Here is a 12,325-nt window from a genome sequence, read left to right on the forward strand (position 1 = left end):
AGCCACTACAGGAACTCTGAATCATACTAATTATTTATCACTCTGAATTTCAAATGCACAATTACTCAAATATTCACTTGTTTTCACCAGAAAAGACAAAGGATTAGTTGTCTGTGGCCACAGAATTCTGATAACTATTTATCCATTTGTCAAAAAAAAATCTCTGATTTAAAGAAACCCATAAAATGTCACCATAACTTTTTGCTGTGACTATGTTGAATTCTAGTTGCCAGAAATGCATATTTTAGGAGTATAACTTTTTTAGGACAGATTGTTTGGATTGGCTACCATTTACAAAGATGGTGGGGAGAGAAAAAGTACTTGTTTGAAATGAAAGTGTTGCATGGATTCTGAATTTAACTAGTGTTTGATTCCATTCCAATTTAATCTATGCATTCCTATGTCATTTATTGCCATGGTAACTGGATTTTACTTTTAAAAATCACATCAAAATGTGAGTGGGAAAAGATGCGGTGTTTAAGTTGTATAAACTCTTAACATGATGTGAAATATTTCAGTGATAAATATTTAAGCAAAATCCATATCTGGTATAATAAAACTAATGGATTTAAATTGATGATTGCTTTTCTGTCCCCCATTCATAGAATATAAACATTGCTCTAACTTTTTCCATGTAACATTAATTATTTCATTCTGATTTTTAAAAGTAGTATATGCCACTTATAGAAACAACTTGGAACCTTACCCAGAGAAAAGTCCATAAGGGGTTGTTCTGGGTTTCCATCATAACTTAAAGGGAAATTTATGCAATGTCTGGAGGTTCTGATGTCCTGCAAATTAAGGAGGAATATGTCTTCAGATTCCTTGAAGCAGAACCCACTTCTGTGACACCAACCTTGACATCTAAAGGGAACAGTACATCTGCAAAAAGTAAAGCGATGACATCTACATCATAAATCTTAAGAGAACTTGGGAGAAGTTTCTGCTGACAGCCTGCACTCTTACTGCACTGATAACCTAACTAATATCAGTGTCATGTTCTCCAAGAATTCTGGTCAGTAAGCTGTGCTGAAGTTTGCTTATGGCCCTGGAGCCACTGCTATTGCTCTGGGAACCTTTGCTAATCACTTCCAGGCAGCTCTCTTGGAGCTGTAACTTCCAGTGGTTGCTGGTATCAGGGATGATCACCAGCCTCTAACAGAGGTATCTTTGGACTATCACTCTGTGAAACATAGACTCTCACCTGCCCTATGTGGACATTGCCATCCAGTGCAACAACAATGGAGCTCACTTGGCAGGTCCTAGTGAGGTGGATGCTTGCCTGGAAATTCTACACATTCTAGCATCTATGAACACACTTGGGAGGTCAAGCCCAACCTCTGTTTCTATAGATATTCTTTTTTTTATATCCTTTTTTTTTCTCCCTCCCCCAACACCAGCAACGTTGGATCCTTTAACCCACTGAGCTGCCAGGCAGGGCATCAAACCTATGCCTCCACAGCAACCCAAGCTTCTGCAGTTGGATTCTTAACCTACTACACCACAACAGTAATTCCATTTGTAGAAATCTGATAAGTCTTAAAAGGAAGAGCAGATTCCTGTTGAGAATGTGACCAAGTAGGAATTTCAAGGTGAATCCACTGCTCCAGCTCATGAGGTTACTCAACCTGAACCCAGAGTTAGAGACTGGTCTGAAAGTGTGCAGGTTTCCTGGTGCCTATCCAACAGTGCCCTGCTTAAGACAAGGGTGCTCAGCCTGGCTTTAGCAGTACTTCCACAACTCTCAAACATAAAATGGAAATGAAAAATAATGTTTCTTGAAAAAAAAGAAAAATCTTTTAACATGCAGAATATGAAAGGTGAAAAACTAGTCATATTTTCCATATACAAAAATAACTCTTACCATTATTTTGAGGTATTTAATTCCAGCTTTAATAAGTAGATTAATTTATGCATTTATGTTTGTTTATTATATGGAAAGACTCTTGTGAAGGAATGAAAAAGAAGTGTAATGAAACATGGTTGAGTAAAAAAAAAAAGATTTATATTTTATTTATTTCATTGGTGAAAGACTCTAACGGGGTGTATCAGAAGAACCATTGAGTACAGCTGACCAATATCTAATTAAGAGTGTTTTTTTATATTTCAAATTAATTTTTGCCCATATCAAGGATACTCAGGAGTCAGTATTTATTCAACTACTCAGTGATTTTTTTTTGAAATTACAGTTGATATACAGTGTTGTGCCAATTTCTGCTGTACAGCAAAGTGACCCAGCCATAGATATATTATCTACATTCCCTTTCTTATATTATGGTACATCATGGTCTATCCCAAGAGACTGGATATAGTTCTCTATGCTATGCAGTAGTACTTCATTGCTTATGCATTTTTAAATGTAATAGTTTGCATCTAATAACCCCAGACTCCCAGTCTACCCCAGTCCCTCCCCCCTTCCCCTTGTTCTCTATATCTGTGAGTCTGTTTTTGTTTTGTGGATAGGTTCATTTGTGCCATATTTTAGATTCTACATGTAAGTGATATCATATGGTATTTCTCTTTCTCTTACTGACATATTTCACTTAGTATGGTAATCTCTAGTTTCATCCATATTGCTGCAAATGGCATTGTTCTCTTCATTTTTACGGCTAAAGAGTATTCCATTGTGTATATGTACCACATTGTCTTAATTTATTCATCTGTCAATGGATATTTAGGTTATTTGCATGTCTTGGCTATTGCAAATTGTGCTGCTGTGAACATATGGGTGCATCTATCTTTTTGAATTGTCAACTACTAAATTATATTATTCTCAAGGACATTCATATATTACTAGTCCAGTATCTTATGTGTGCCTACCTCTCACCTCATGTTTCCAAGGTGGCTGCTGAAGCCCCTGACTACTTGTCTGGTTCAAGGCAAGATAAAAATAGAAAGGACAGGGACCAGTGGTACCTGTTCTTTTTATCAGGAAAGCTAAAGTTTTCCAATAAACACTCCCAAAAGGCTTCTCTTTTGATCTTGCTGAACAAGTTAAATTTATAACTTTTTAGTAGAAATTAATCATAATGACAAAGACTATCTCTCCTACCATAATGGGGACTAAGAAACTGAATATTTAGATTTAGGATCATTTCCATCAGTCTCTCTCCATTATCCTTTTGGGGACTGGAAACAGGAGACAAGGGTTTGGAATTGTATTAGTTTATTAGGGCTGCCATACTAGAATACCACAGACTGGGTGTCTTAAACAACAGAAATTTATTGTCTGACAGTTCTGGAGGCTAAAAGTCAAAATCATGTCTATAGGACTGGTTCCTTCTGAGAGCTATAAGTAAAGGAGGGATCTTCTCTAGGCCTTTTTCCTTGACTTGTAGATGGCCATCTTTTATCCATATCTTTTCACATTATCTTCCCTCTAGGCTTATCTCTATGTTAAATATTTCCCTTTTTATAAGAGCATCAATTACATTGGATTAGAGCTCAGTCTAATGACCCTACTTTAAGTTCACTGCTTCTTCAAAGAGTCTATCTCCAAACAAGGCTCACTATGTAGCACTAGGAGTTCGGAGTTCAACATATGAATTTTGAAGTGACATAATTCTCCCTTTTAACTGTAATAGGAAGGGAATATGTAAAGTTCATTACTGATGTCTCCTTATGAAGACCACAGGACCGTAAATGACTAAGCTGTCTATATTCTTCACCTATCCTCAGAGCATACATGGTGATGGACAGTCTGGGACAAAGGACTGAGATAGACATAGCCCATAATTCAAACTAAATCTGCCCTCCAGGCAGAGTGATGTCCAGTCTCAATGTGTACTAGTTCCTGTGGGTCTCCATGGGATACCTTGCTACAGCTGATAGGATTACTTCTTTAATGATGCAAAGAACACCTAATGAAAAAATTCAATAATTAGTTGTAAATGCCTCATTTGAATACTTACTGATCAAGAAAATCACATTGAATATCCTAATGTACCTATTATGATTTTTGAATATTGTCCTAAAGGGATTGCTGTGGTTACTGAAGGTTGAGATAAGAAATTAAACGAACAAATCTTGTAGTACAGTAAATCTTCTCTCAGCCTAAAAAGTAAAGAATATTCTCATTCTCTAAAGACAGGTAGACAGCTGGCACTGAGTGATGGCATTTAAGCAATATGTATTTTTACATAATATAAATTATATACATTAAAGTTCATGTCCTACATTTTACTTATTTTTAGGAGACATATTCAGTGTCTTTATCAAGTAAATATTGCTATCCAGAGGAATCAAAATCATAAGTTATGAGAATAATTTATTGAAGTGAATTGCACATAACTTAAACTATTGTTAAAGTCAGTGATTTGGTGCATTTAGTATATTCACAATGTTGTTCAAGTACCACCTTTACCTAATTCTAAAACATTCAACACTCCAAAGTAAACCCTTTATTCATTAAGAAAATTTTCCCAACCTCTTCTTTATCCACCTCGCAGCAACCACCAGTCTGTCTTATATCTCTCTCAAGTTATGTATTCTGGATATTTCATACAAATGGAATCATATGATATGTGACCTCAGGTATTTGGGGTTTTTTTTACTTAGTATAATGTTTTTGAGATTCATTCATTAATGGCAATTGGGCTGTTCCCACGTTATAATATTGTGAAAAGTGTTTAAAATATGCTTGTTTGAGTCCTTTTCAGTTCTTTTGAGTAAATACCTAAGAGTAGGATCAGGAGGTTATATGATTATTCTGTTTAACTTTTTGAAAAACTGCCAAACTATTTGTTACAGTAGCTGAACCATTTTACCTTCTGACCAGCAACACACAAGACTTCCAGTTTGTCAGCTTCCTTGTCAATACTTATTATCCATTATTTTAAAAAAATATTATTATTTTATTTTTTTATTTCAATACAAGTGGTTGTGGAGTGTTAGTTACATCATTGTGGTTTTGATAGGCATTTTCTTGAGGAACAATAATGTTGAACATCTTTTCATGTACATGTTAGCCGTTTTTCTGTCCTCTTTGAGAAATGTCTAATTCAAGTCCTTTGCCCACTTTTGAATTGGGTTGTCTTTTTACTGATGAGTTTTAAGAGTTCTTTATATTTTCTAGAGATTGTACCTGTAGTAAAATATATAAGTTGGAAGTATTTTCTTCCATTACACTAGCTGGTTTTTCACTTTTTAAATAATGTCCTTTGATGCACAAATGTTTAAATTTTAATGACATCCAATTTATGTAATTTTTTTCTTTTCTTGCTTGTGATTTTGGGGCATATGTAGTTTTCCATAAAGCACATACATACTCATACACACACACACATACACACACAAATAGTAGGCAAACAGTTATTTCATAGCTGATTTTTTGTAGTATCAGAAAGCTTGTTCATAAAAGTATTATTAGGTTTTTTTTTAATTTTGCTTGAATGGTCATGATCTTCATTAATTAAATATATACAATTACTACTTTCAACATATCTTTCATCAATATGAAATAAAATTAGATGGATATATCTTCTTTTCTGAGGTGCAAAATAACACAAAATATAAGATTCTTCAATTTATTCAGCTATCAAACATTTTTTGAGTGCCTGTAATATGCTGTGTTAGACAATGCAGATAAACTAATGAAAAGATAGTTCCCTGCCCTGAGAATTTAACATAAGTGAGATGGCAGAATAAAAGGACTGGAGCTCACCTTCTCTCATAAAAACAACAAAATTACAAACAAATTCTGAACAACCTTCAACCAAATGGACTGGAAACTTATAAAAAGATATCCTACTCCAGAAGACAAAGAGGAGGCCACATCAGGAAAATAGGAGAGGCGATTATGTGATATAAGCAACCCCATACCCACTGGGTGGGCAGCCCACAGACTGGAAAGTGAATGTGTCACAGGGACTCACCTACAGGAGTGAGAGTCCTGAGCCCCACATCAGGTCCCAATGCCTGGAGATCTGGTATTGGGAGAAAGAGCCCCTGGAGCATCTGCCATTGAAAGCCAGTGGGACTTGTGCACAGGAACTCCACAGGACTGGTCGAAACAGAGACCCCATTCTTGAAGGGCACACACAAGATTTCATGTGCACTGGGTCCATCCCAGGGCAGAGGGGAGACTAAATGGGAATCTGGGTCAGACCTGACTAGTTCTTGGAGGATCTCCTTGGAAAAAAGGGGGCGACTGTGGCTTGTTGTGGGGGGAGGACATTGTAGGCAAGGGTCTTGGGAGTGTTCATTGGTATGTGTTCCCCTGGAGGTGGCCATTTTGGGAAGATATGGCCCCACCCATCAGTGCAGAGATGCCCCAGGTCAAACAATAATTCAAGTGGGATCACAGCCACACAAATCAGTAAACAGGCTTCCTAAAGACTCCCCAGGCACACAGCCACCTCTAATCTCACCCAGAGACAGAGCCCCACCCACCAGAGGGATAGGAATCAGCCCCACCTACAAGTGGGCAGGCACCAGTCCCTCCCATCAGGAAGCCTACAGCAAGCCCCATACCTTCTTCAGCCACAAGGGGGCAGACATCAGAAGTAAGAGAGGCTACAACTCTATTGTCTGCAAAAAGGAGACCACACCAAAAACTTACACAAAATGAAAAGACAGGAAACTATAAATCAGATAAGGGATCAAGGGAAAAAAAAGCAACAGAAAAACAGCTAAGTCATCTGGAGATTATCAGCCTCCAGGAAAAAGACTTTAGACTACTGATGCTGAAGATAATGCAAGACATTGGAAATAAATTGGAGGCAAAGATTGATGATTAACATCAAACACTGAGCAAAGAAATACAAGATTTAAAATTTAAGCAAGCAGAGATACAAAATACAATAACAGAAATAAAAAATTCATTAGTAGCAACCAACAGCAGAATACAAGAGGCAGAAGAATGAATAAGTTAGATGGAGGATAGCCTAGTGGAAATCAATGATGCATAACAGAAAAGAGAAAAAAGATTGAAAAGAAATGAGGACAGTCTAAGAGAACTCTGGGACAACGTTAAACACAATAACATCCATATTATGTGTGCCAAAAGAAGAGAGAGAGAAAGGAAAAGAAAAAATATTCAAAGAGGTAATAGCTGAAAACTTCCCTAACATTGGAAAGGAACCATTCATTCAAAACCAGGAGGCACAATGAGTGCCATATAAAATAAAGCCAAGAAGGAACACCCTGAAACACATATTGATCAAACTGACCAAAATTAAAGACAAAGAGAAAACATTGAAAGCAGCTAGGAGAAATTAACAAATAACATTCAAGGGAATCCTAATAAGGTTATCGGCAGATTTTTCATCCAAAACTCTTCAGACCAGAGGGGAGTGGCATGATAAATTGATGAAAGGAAAAAACCTCCAATCAAAATTACTCTACCCAGAAAGGCTCTCATTCAGATGTGAAGGAGAAATCAAAAGCTTTACAGACAAGCAAAAGCTAGTAGAATTCAGCAACACTAAACCAGCTTTACAACAAATACAAAAGGAACTTCTCTAGGTAGAAAAGAAAAGGCCACAACTGGAAACAAAAATACCACAAATGACAAGGCTCACCAGTAAAGGCATATATACAGTAAAGGTAGGAAATCATCTGCATACAAACATGCTGACAAAAGCAGAAATCATGAGAAGAGGAGGGTACAAATGCAGGACACTGGAGATGCACTTGCAATTAAGAGACCAACAACTTAAACTCATATATATATATACACACACACATATATATAAATATATATATATATATATATAGAGAGAGAGAGAGAGAGAGAGAGAAGGACAGAGAGAGAGACAGAGAGACAGAGAGAGAGACAGAGACAGAGAGAGACTCCTATATCAAATCTTCAGAGTAACTGCAAACCAAAAATCTACAATCGACACAAACACAAATAAGAAAAATCAACTCAAATACAACACTAAATGTAGTCATCAAAACGCAAGAGAAGAAAAAAGAGAAGGGAAGAAAAAAAAGCAACAAAACCAAATCCAAAACAGTTAATAAAATGGCAATAAGAATATACATATGAATAATGACCATAAATGTAAATGGACTAAATGCCCCAACCAAAAGACACAGAATAGCTGAATGGATACAAAAACAAGATCCATATATATGCAGTCTTCAAGAGATCCACTTCACTTCCAGAGACACATACAAATTGAAAGTGAGGGGATGGAAGAAAATATTCCATGCAAATGGGAATCAAAGAAAAGCAGGAGTAGCAATACTCATATTAGACAAAGTAGACCTTAGAATAAAGAATATTGTAAGAGACAAAGAAGGACATCGCATAATGATCAAAGGATCAATCCAAGAAGAAGATATAAAAATTGTGAATATATATGCACCCAACATAGGATCACCTCAATATATAAGGCAACTGTTAACAACCTTTAAAGGAGAAATTGACAATAACACTATAAAAGTGGGGACTTTAACACCCCACTTACGCAATGGTCAGATTGTCCAGACAGAAAATAATCAACATGGAAACACAGGCTCTTAATGAAGCATTAGACCAGATGAATTTAATAGATATTTATAGGTCACTCCATCCAAAAGGAGCAGAATACACATTCTTCTCACGTGTATATTGAACATTCTCTAGGATTGATCACATTCTGGGCCACAAATCAATTTTAAGTAACTTTAAGATAATTGAAATCATATCAGGCATTTTTTCCAACCACAATGCTATACAACTGGAAATCAACAACAAGGAAAAAACTGCAAAAAACACAAACATATGGAGACTAAACAACATGCTACTAAATAGCAAATGGATCACTGAAGAAATAAAAGAGGAAATTTAAAAATACCCAGAAGTAAATGACAACAAATATACAACACTCTAAAACCTATGGAATGCAGCAAAGGCAGTTCTAAGAGGAAAGTTTATAGCAATTCAAGCCCATCTCAGGAAACAAGAAAAAGCTCAGATAAACAATGTAACATTACGTCTAAAGCAGCTAGAGAGAAGACCATGCAAGACCTAAAGTTAACAGAAGGAAAGAAATCATAAAGATCAGAGCAGAAATCAACAAAATAGAAACAAAGAAAACCATAGAAAAGATCAATGAAATGAAAAGCTGGTTCTTTGAAAAGATCAACAAAATTGATAAACCCTTAGCCAGAATTATCAAAAAAGAGAGAGGACTCAAATCAATAAAATTAGAAATGAAAAAGGAGACGTTACAACAGACATCACAGAAATACAAAGGAACATAAAAGACTACTACATGCAACTATATGCCAATAAAACGGAAAACCTAGAAGAAATGGACAAATTCTTAGAAACGTACAATCTTCCAAGACTAAACCAAGACAAAATAGAAAAGATGAATGGACCAATCACTAGTACTGAAACTGAAACAGTGATTAAAAAACTTCCAACAAACAAAAGTCCAAGACCAGATGGCTTCACAGGTGAATTCTATCAAATATTTAGAGAAGAACTAACACCTATCCTTCTGAAACTATTCCAAAAAATTGCAGAGTAAGGGACACTCCCAAAATCATTCTATGAGGCCACCATTACCCTGATACCAAAACCAGACAAAGATACCACAAAAAAAAAGAGAGAAAAATGCCAGGCCAATTTCACTGATGAACATACAAGCAGAAATTCTCAAAAAAAAAAAAAAATACTAGCAAACCAAATCCAACACTATATTGAAAGAATTGTACATCATAATCAAGAGGGATTTATCTCAGAGATGCAAGGATTCTTCAATATCTGCAAATCAATCAGTGTGATACACCACATTAACAAACTAAAGAATAAAAACCATATGATCCTCTCAATAGATGCAGAAAAAGCCTTTGACAAAATCCAACACCCATTTCTGATAAAAACCCTTCAGAAAGTGGACATGGAGAGAACCTACCTCAACATAATAAAGGCCATATATAATTCATCATTCTCAATGGTGAAAAGCTGAAAGAATTCCCACTGAGATAGGAACAGGACAAGGATGTCCACTCTCACCACTACTATTCAACATAGTTTTAAAAGTCCTAGCCATGGCAATCAGAGAAGAAAAAGAAATAAAAGAATCCAAATTGGAAAGGAAGAAGTAAAACTAACCCTGTTTGCAACGACATGATACTATACCTAGAAAATCCTAAAGATGCTACCAGAAAACTGTTAGTGCTCATCAGTGAATTAGACAAAGTCACAGGATACAAAATTAATACACAAAAATTGGCTGCATTTATATATACTAACAACAAAACATCAGAAAGAGAAATTAGGGAAACAATACCATTTACCATCACTTCAAAAAGAATAAAGTACTTAGGAATAAACCTACCTAAAGAGACAAAAGACCTATACTTTGAAAACTATAAGACACTGATGAAAGAAATCAAAGATGACACAAATAGATGGAAAGATATACCATGCTCTTGGATAGGAAGAATCAATGTTATCAAAATGACTACAGTACCCAAGGCAATCAACAGATTCAAAGCAATCTATCAAATTACCAAGGACATTTTTCACAGAACTAGAAAAAAATATTTTAAAGTTTGTTTGGAAGCACAAAAGGCCCAGAATAGCCAGACATCCTGAAAAAGAAAAATAGAGCTGGAGGAATCAGGCTCCCAGACTTCAGACTATACTACAAAGCTACAGTCATCAAAACCACATGGTACTGGCTCAAAGACAGAAATATAGATCAGTGGAACAGGATAGAAAGCCCAGAATTAAACCTATGTACCTACAGTCGTCTAATCTATGACAAAGGAGGCAAGAATATACAATGGAGAAAATACAGCCCCTTCAATAAGTGGTGCTGTGAAAACTGGACAGCCACATGTAAAAGAATGAAATTAGAACACTTCCTAACACCATACACAAAAATAAACTCCAAATGGATTATAGACCTAAGTATAAGACCAGACACTATAAAACTCTTAGAGGAAATATAGGCCAAACACTCTCCGACATAAGCCTCAGCAATATCTTCTCAGATCCACCTCCTACAGTAATGACAATAAAAACAAAAATAAGCAAATGGGACTTCATTAAACTTCAAAGTTTCTACACAGCAAAGGAAATGCTAAACAAAACAAAAATACAACCCAGAGAATGGGTAAAAATATTTGCACATGAAGTGACTGACAAGGGATTGATCCCCAAAATTTATAAACACCTTCTGTAGATCAATACCAAAAAAACCAAACAACCTCATCAAAAAATGGGCAGAAGATCTAAAGAGACAATTCTCCAAAGAAGACATACAAATGGCCAAAAACACATGAAAAGATGTTCAATGTTGCTAATTATTTGAGAAATGCAAATGAAAGCCATTCTGTGGTACCACCTTACACCAGCCACAATGGCCATCATCAAGAAGTCTACAAACAATAAATGCTGGAGAGGGTGTGGAGAAAAGGGGAGCCCTATTACACTGTTGGTGGGAATGTAAATTGGTGCAACCATTGTGGAAAAACAGTATGGATATTCCTCAGAAAACTAAAAATAGAACGACCATTTGCTCCAGCAATCCTACTCCTGTACATATATCCAGAGAAAACCATAACTGGAAAATATACATGTACTCCAGTGTTCATTACAGCACTGTAAACAATAGCCAAGACATGGAAACAACCTAAATGTCTATCGACAGAGGAGTGGATAAAGAAGATGTGGTACCTATACACAATGGAGTATTACTCAGCCATTACAAGGAAAGACTATAATGGCATTCACAGCAACATGGATGGACCTATAAATTATCATGCTAGGTGAATTTAGTCTAGACAGTGAGACACCAACATCATATGCTATCACTTACATGTGTAATCTAAAAAAAGGACACAGTGAACTTCTTTGCAGAACAGATACTAACAGATTTTGAAAAACTTAGGGTTTCCAAATTAGACAGGTTTGGGGGTGGGGAGGTGCACTAGGAGTTTCAGATGGAAATACTCTAAAGTTGGGTTGGGATGATTGTTGTACACCTATAAATGTAGTAAAATTCATTTTAAAAAAGATAGTTACCTGACTTCATAGAGCTTACATTCCACTATATAAATTTAAATAAATAAATACATTCAAGTAGTAATAAATGCTGTGAAAAAATAAAGCAAACTAATGACTTAGCAGAAAAAAACATTTTAACTAATGTTATCAGGGACAGGCTAATGGAGATGTGATAGTTGAACTGAGAACTGTATTAAAATTAGGGTGAAATACTTGTAAGAATGCATTCTGGGCTGATGAAATCACAATTTTAAGCCCTGGAAGTGTAAATGAGCATTGAGTTTTCCAAACACTGAAAAAAAGCCACCATGGAAGACATGGTATTTATCTTGCAGTGAGGCAATGCTAGATCCTGTGTGGAAAGCAAATTCC

At 35.9% G+C, this 12,325-nt stretch overlaps 1 pseudogene; it reads left to right on the forward strand.

The window, feature by feature from the left end:
• The first annotated feature begins 770 nt into the window (after nucleotides 1–770).
• The window catches only part of LOC125110634 (40S ribosomal protein SA-like), a 49,823-nt pseudogene continuing 38,268 nt past the window's right edge, over nucleotides 771–12,325 (forward strand).

The sequence above is a fragment of the Phacochoerus africanus genome, chromosome 1 (assembly GCF_016906955.1).
Source record: "Phacochoerus africanus isolate WHEZ1 chromosome 1, ROS_Pafr_v1, whole genome shotgun sequence".
In the NCBI taxonomy this organism is placed as follows: domain Eukaryota; kingdom Metazoa; phylum Chordata; class Mammalia; order Artiodactyla; family Suidae; genus Phacochoerus; species Phacochoerus africanus.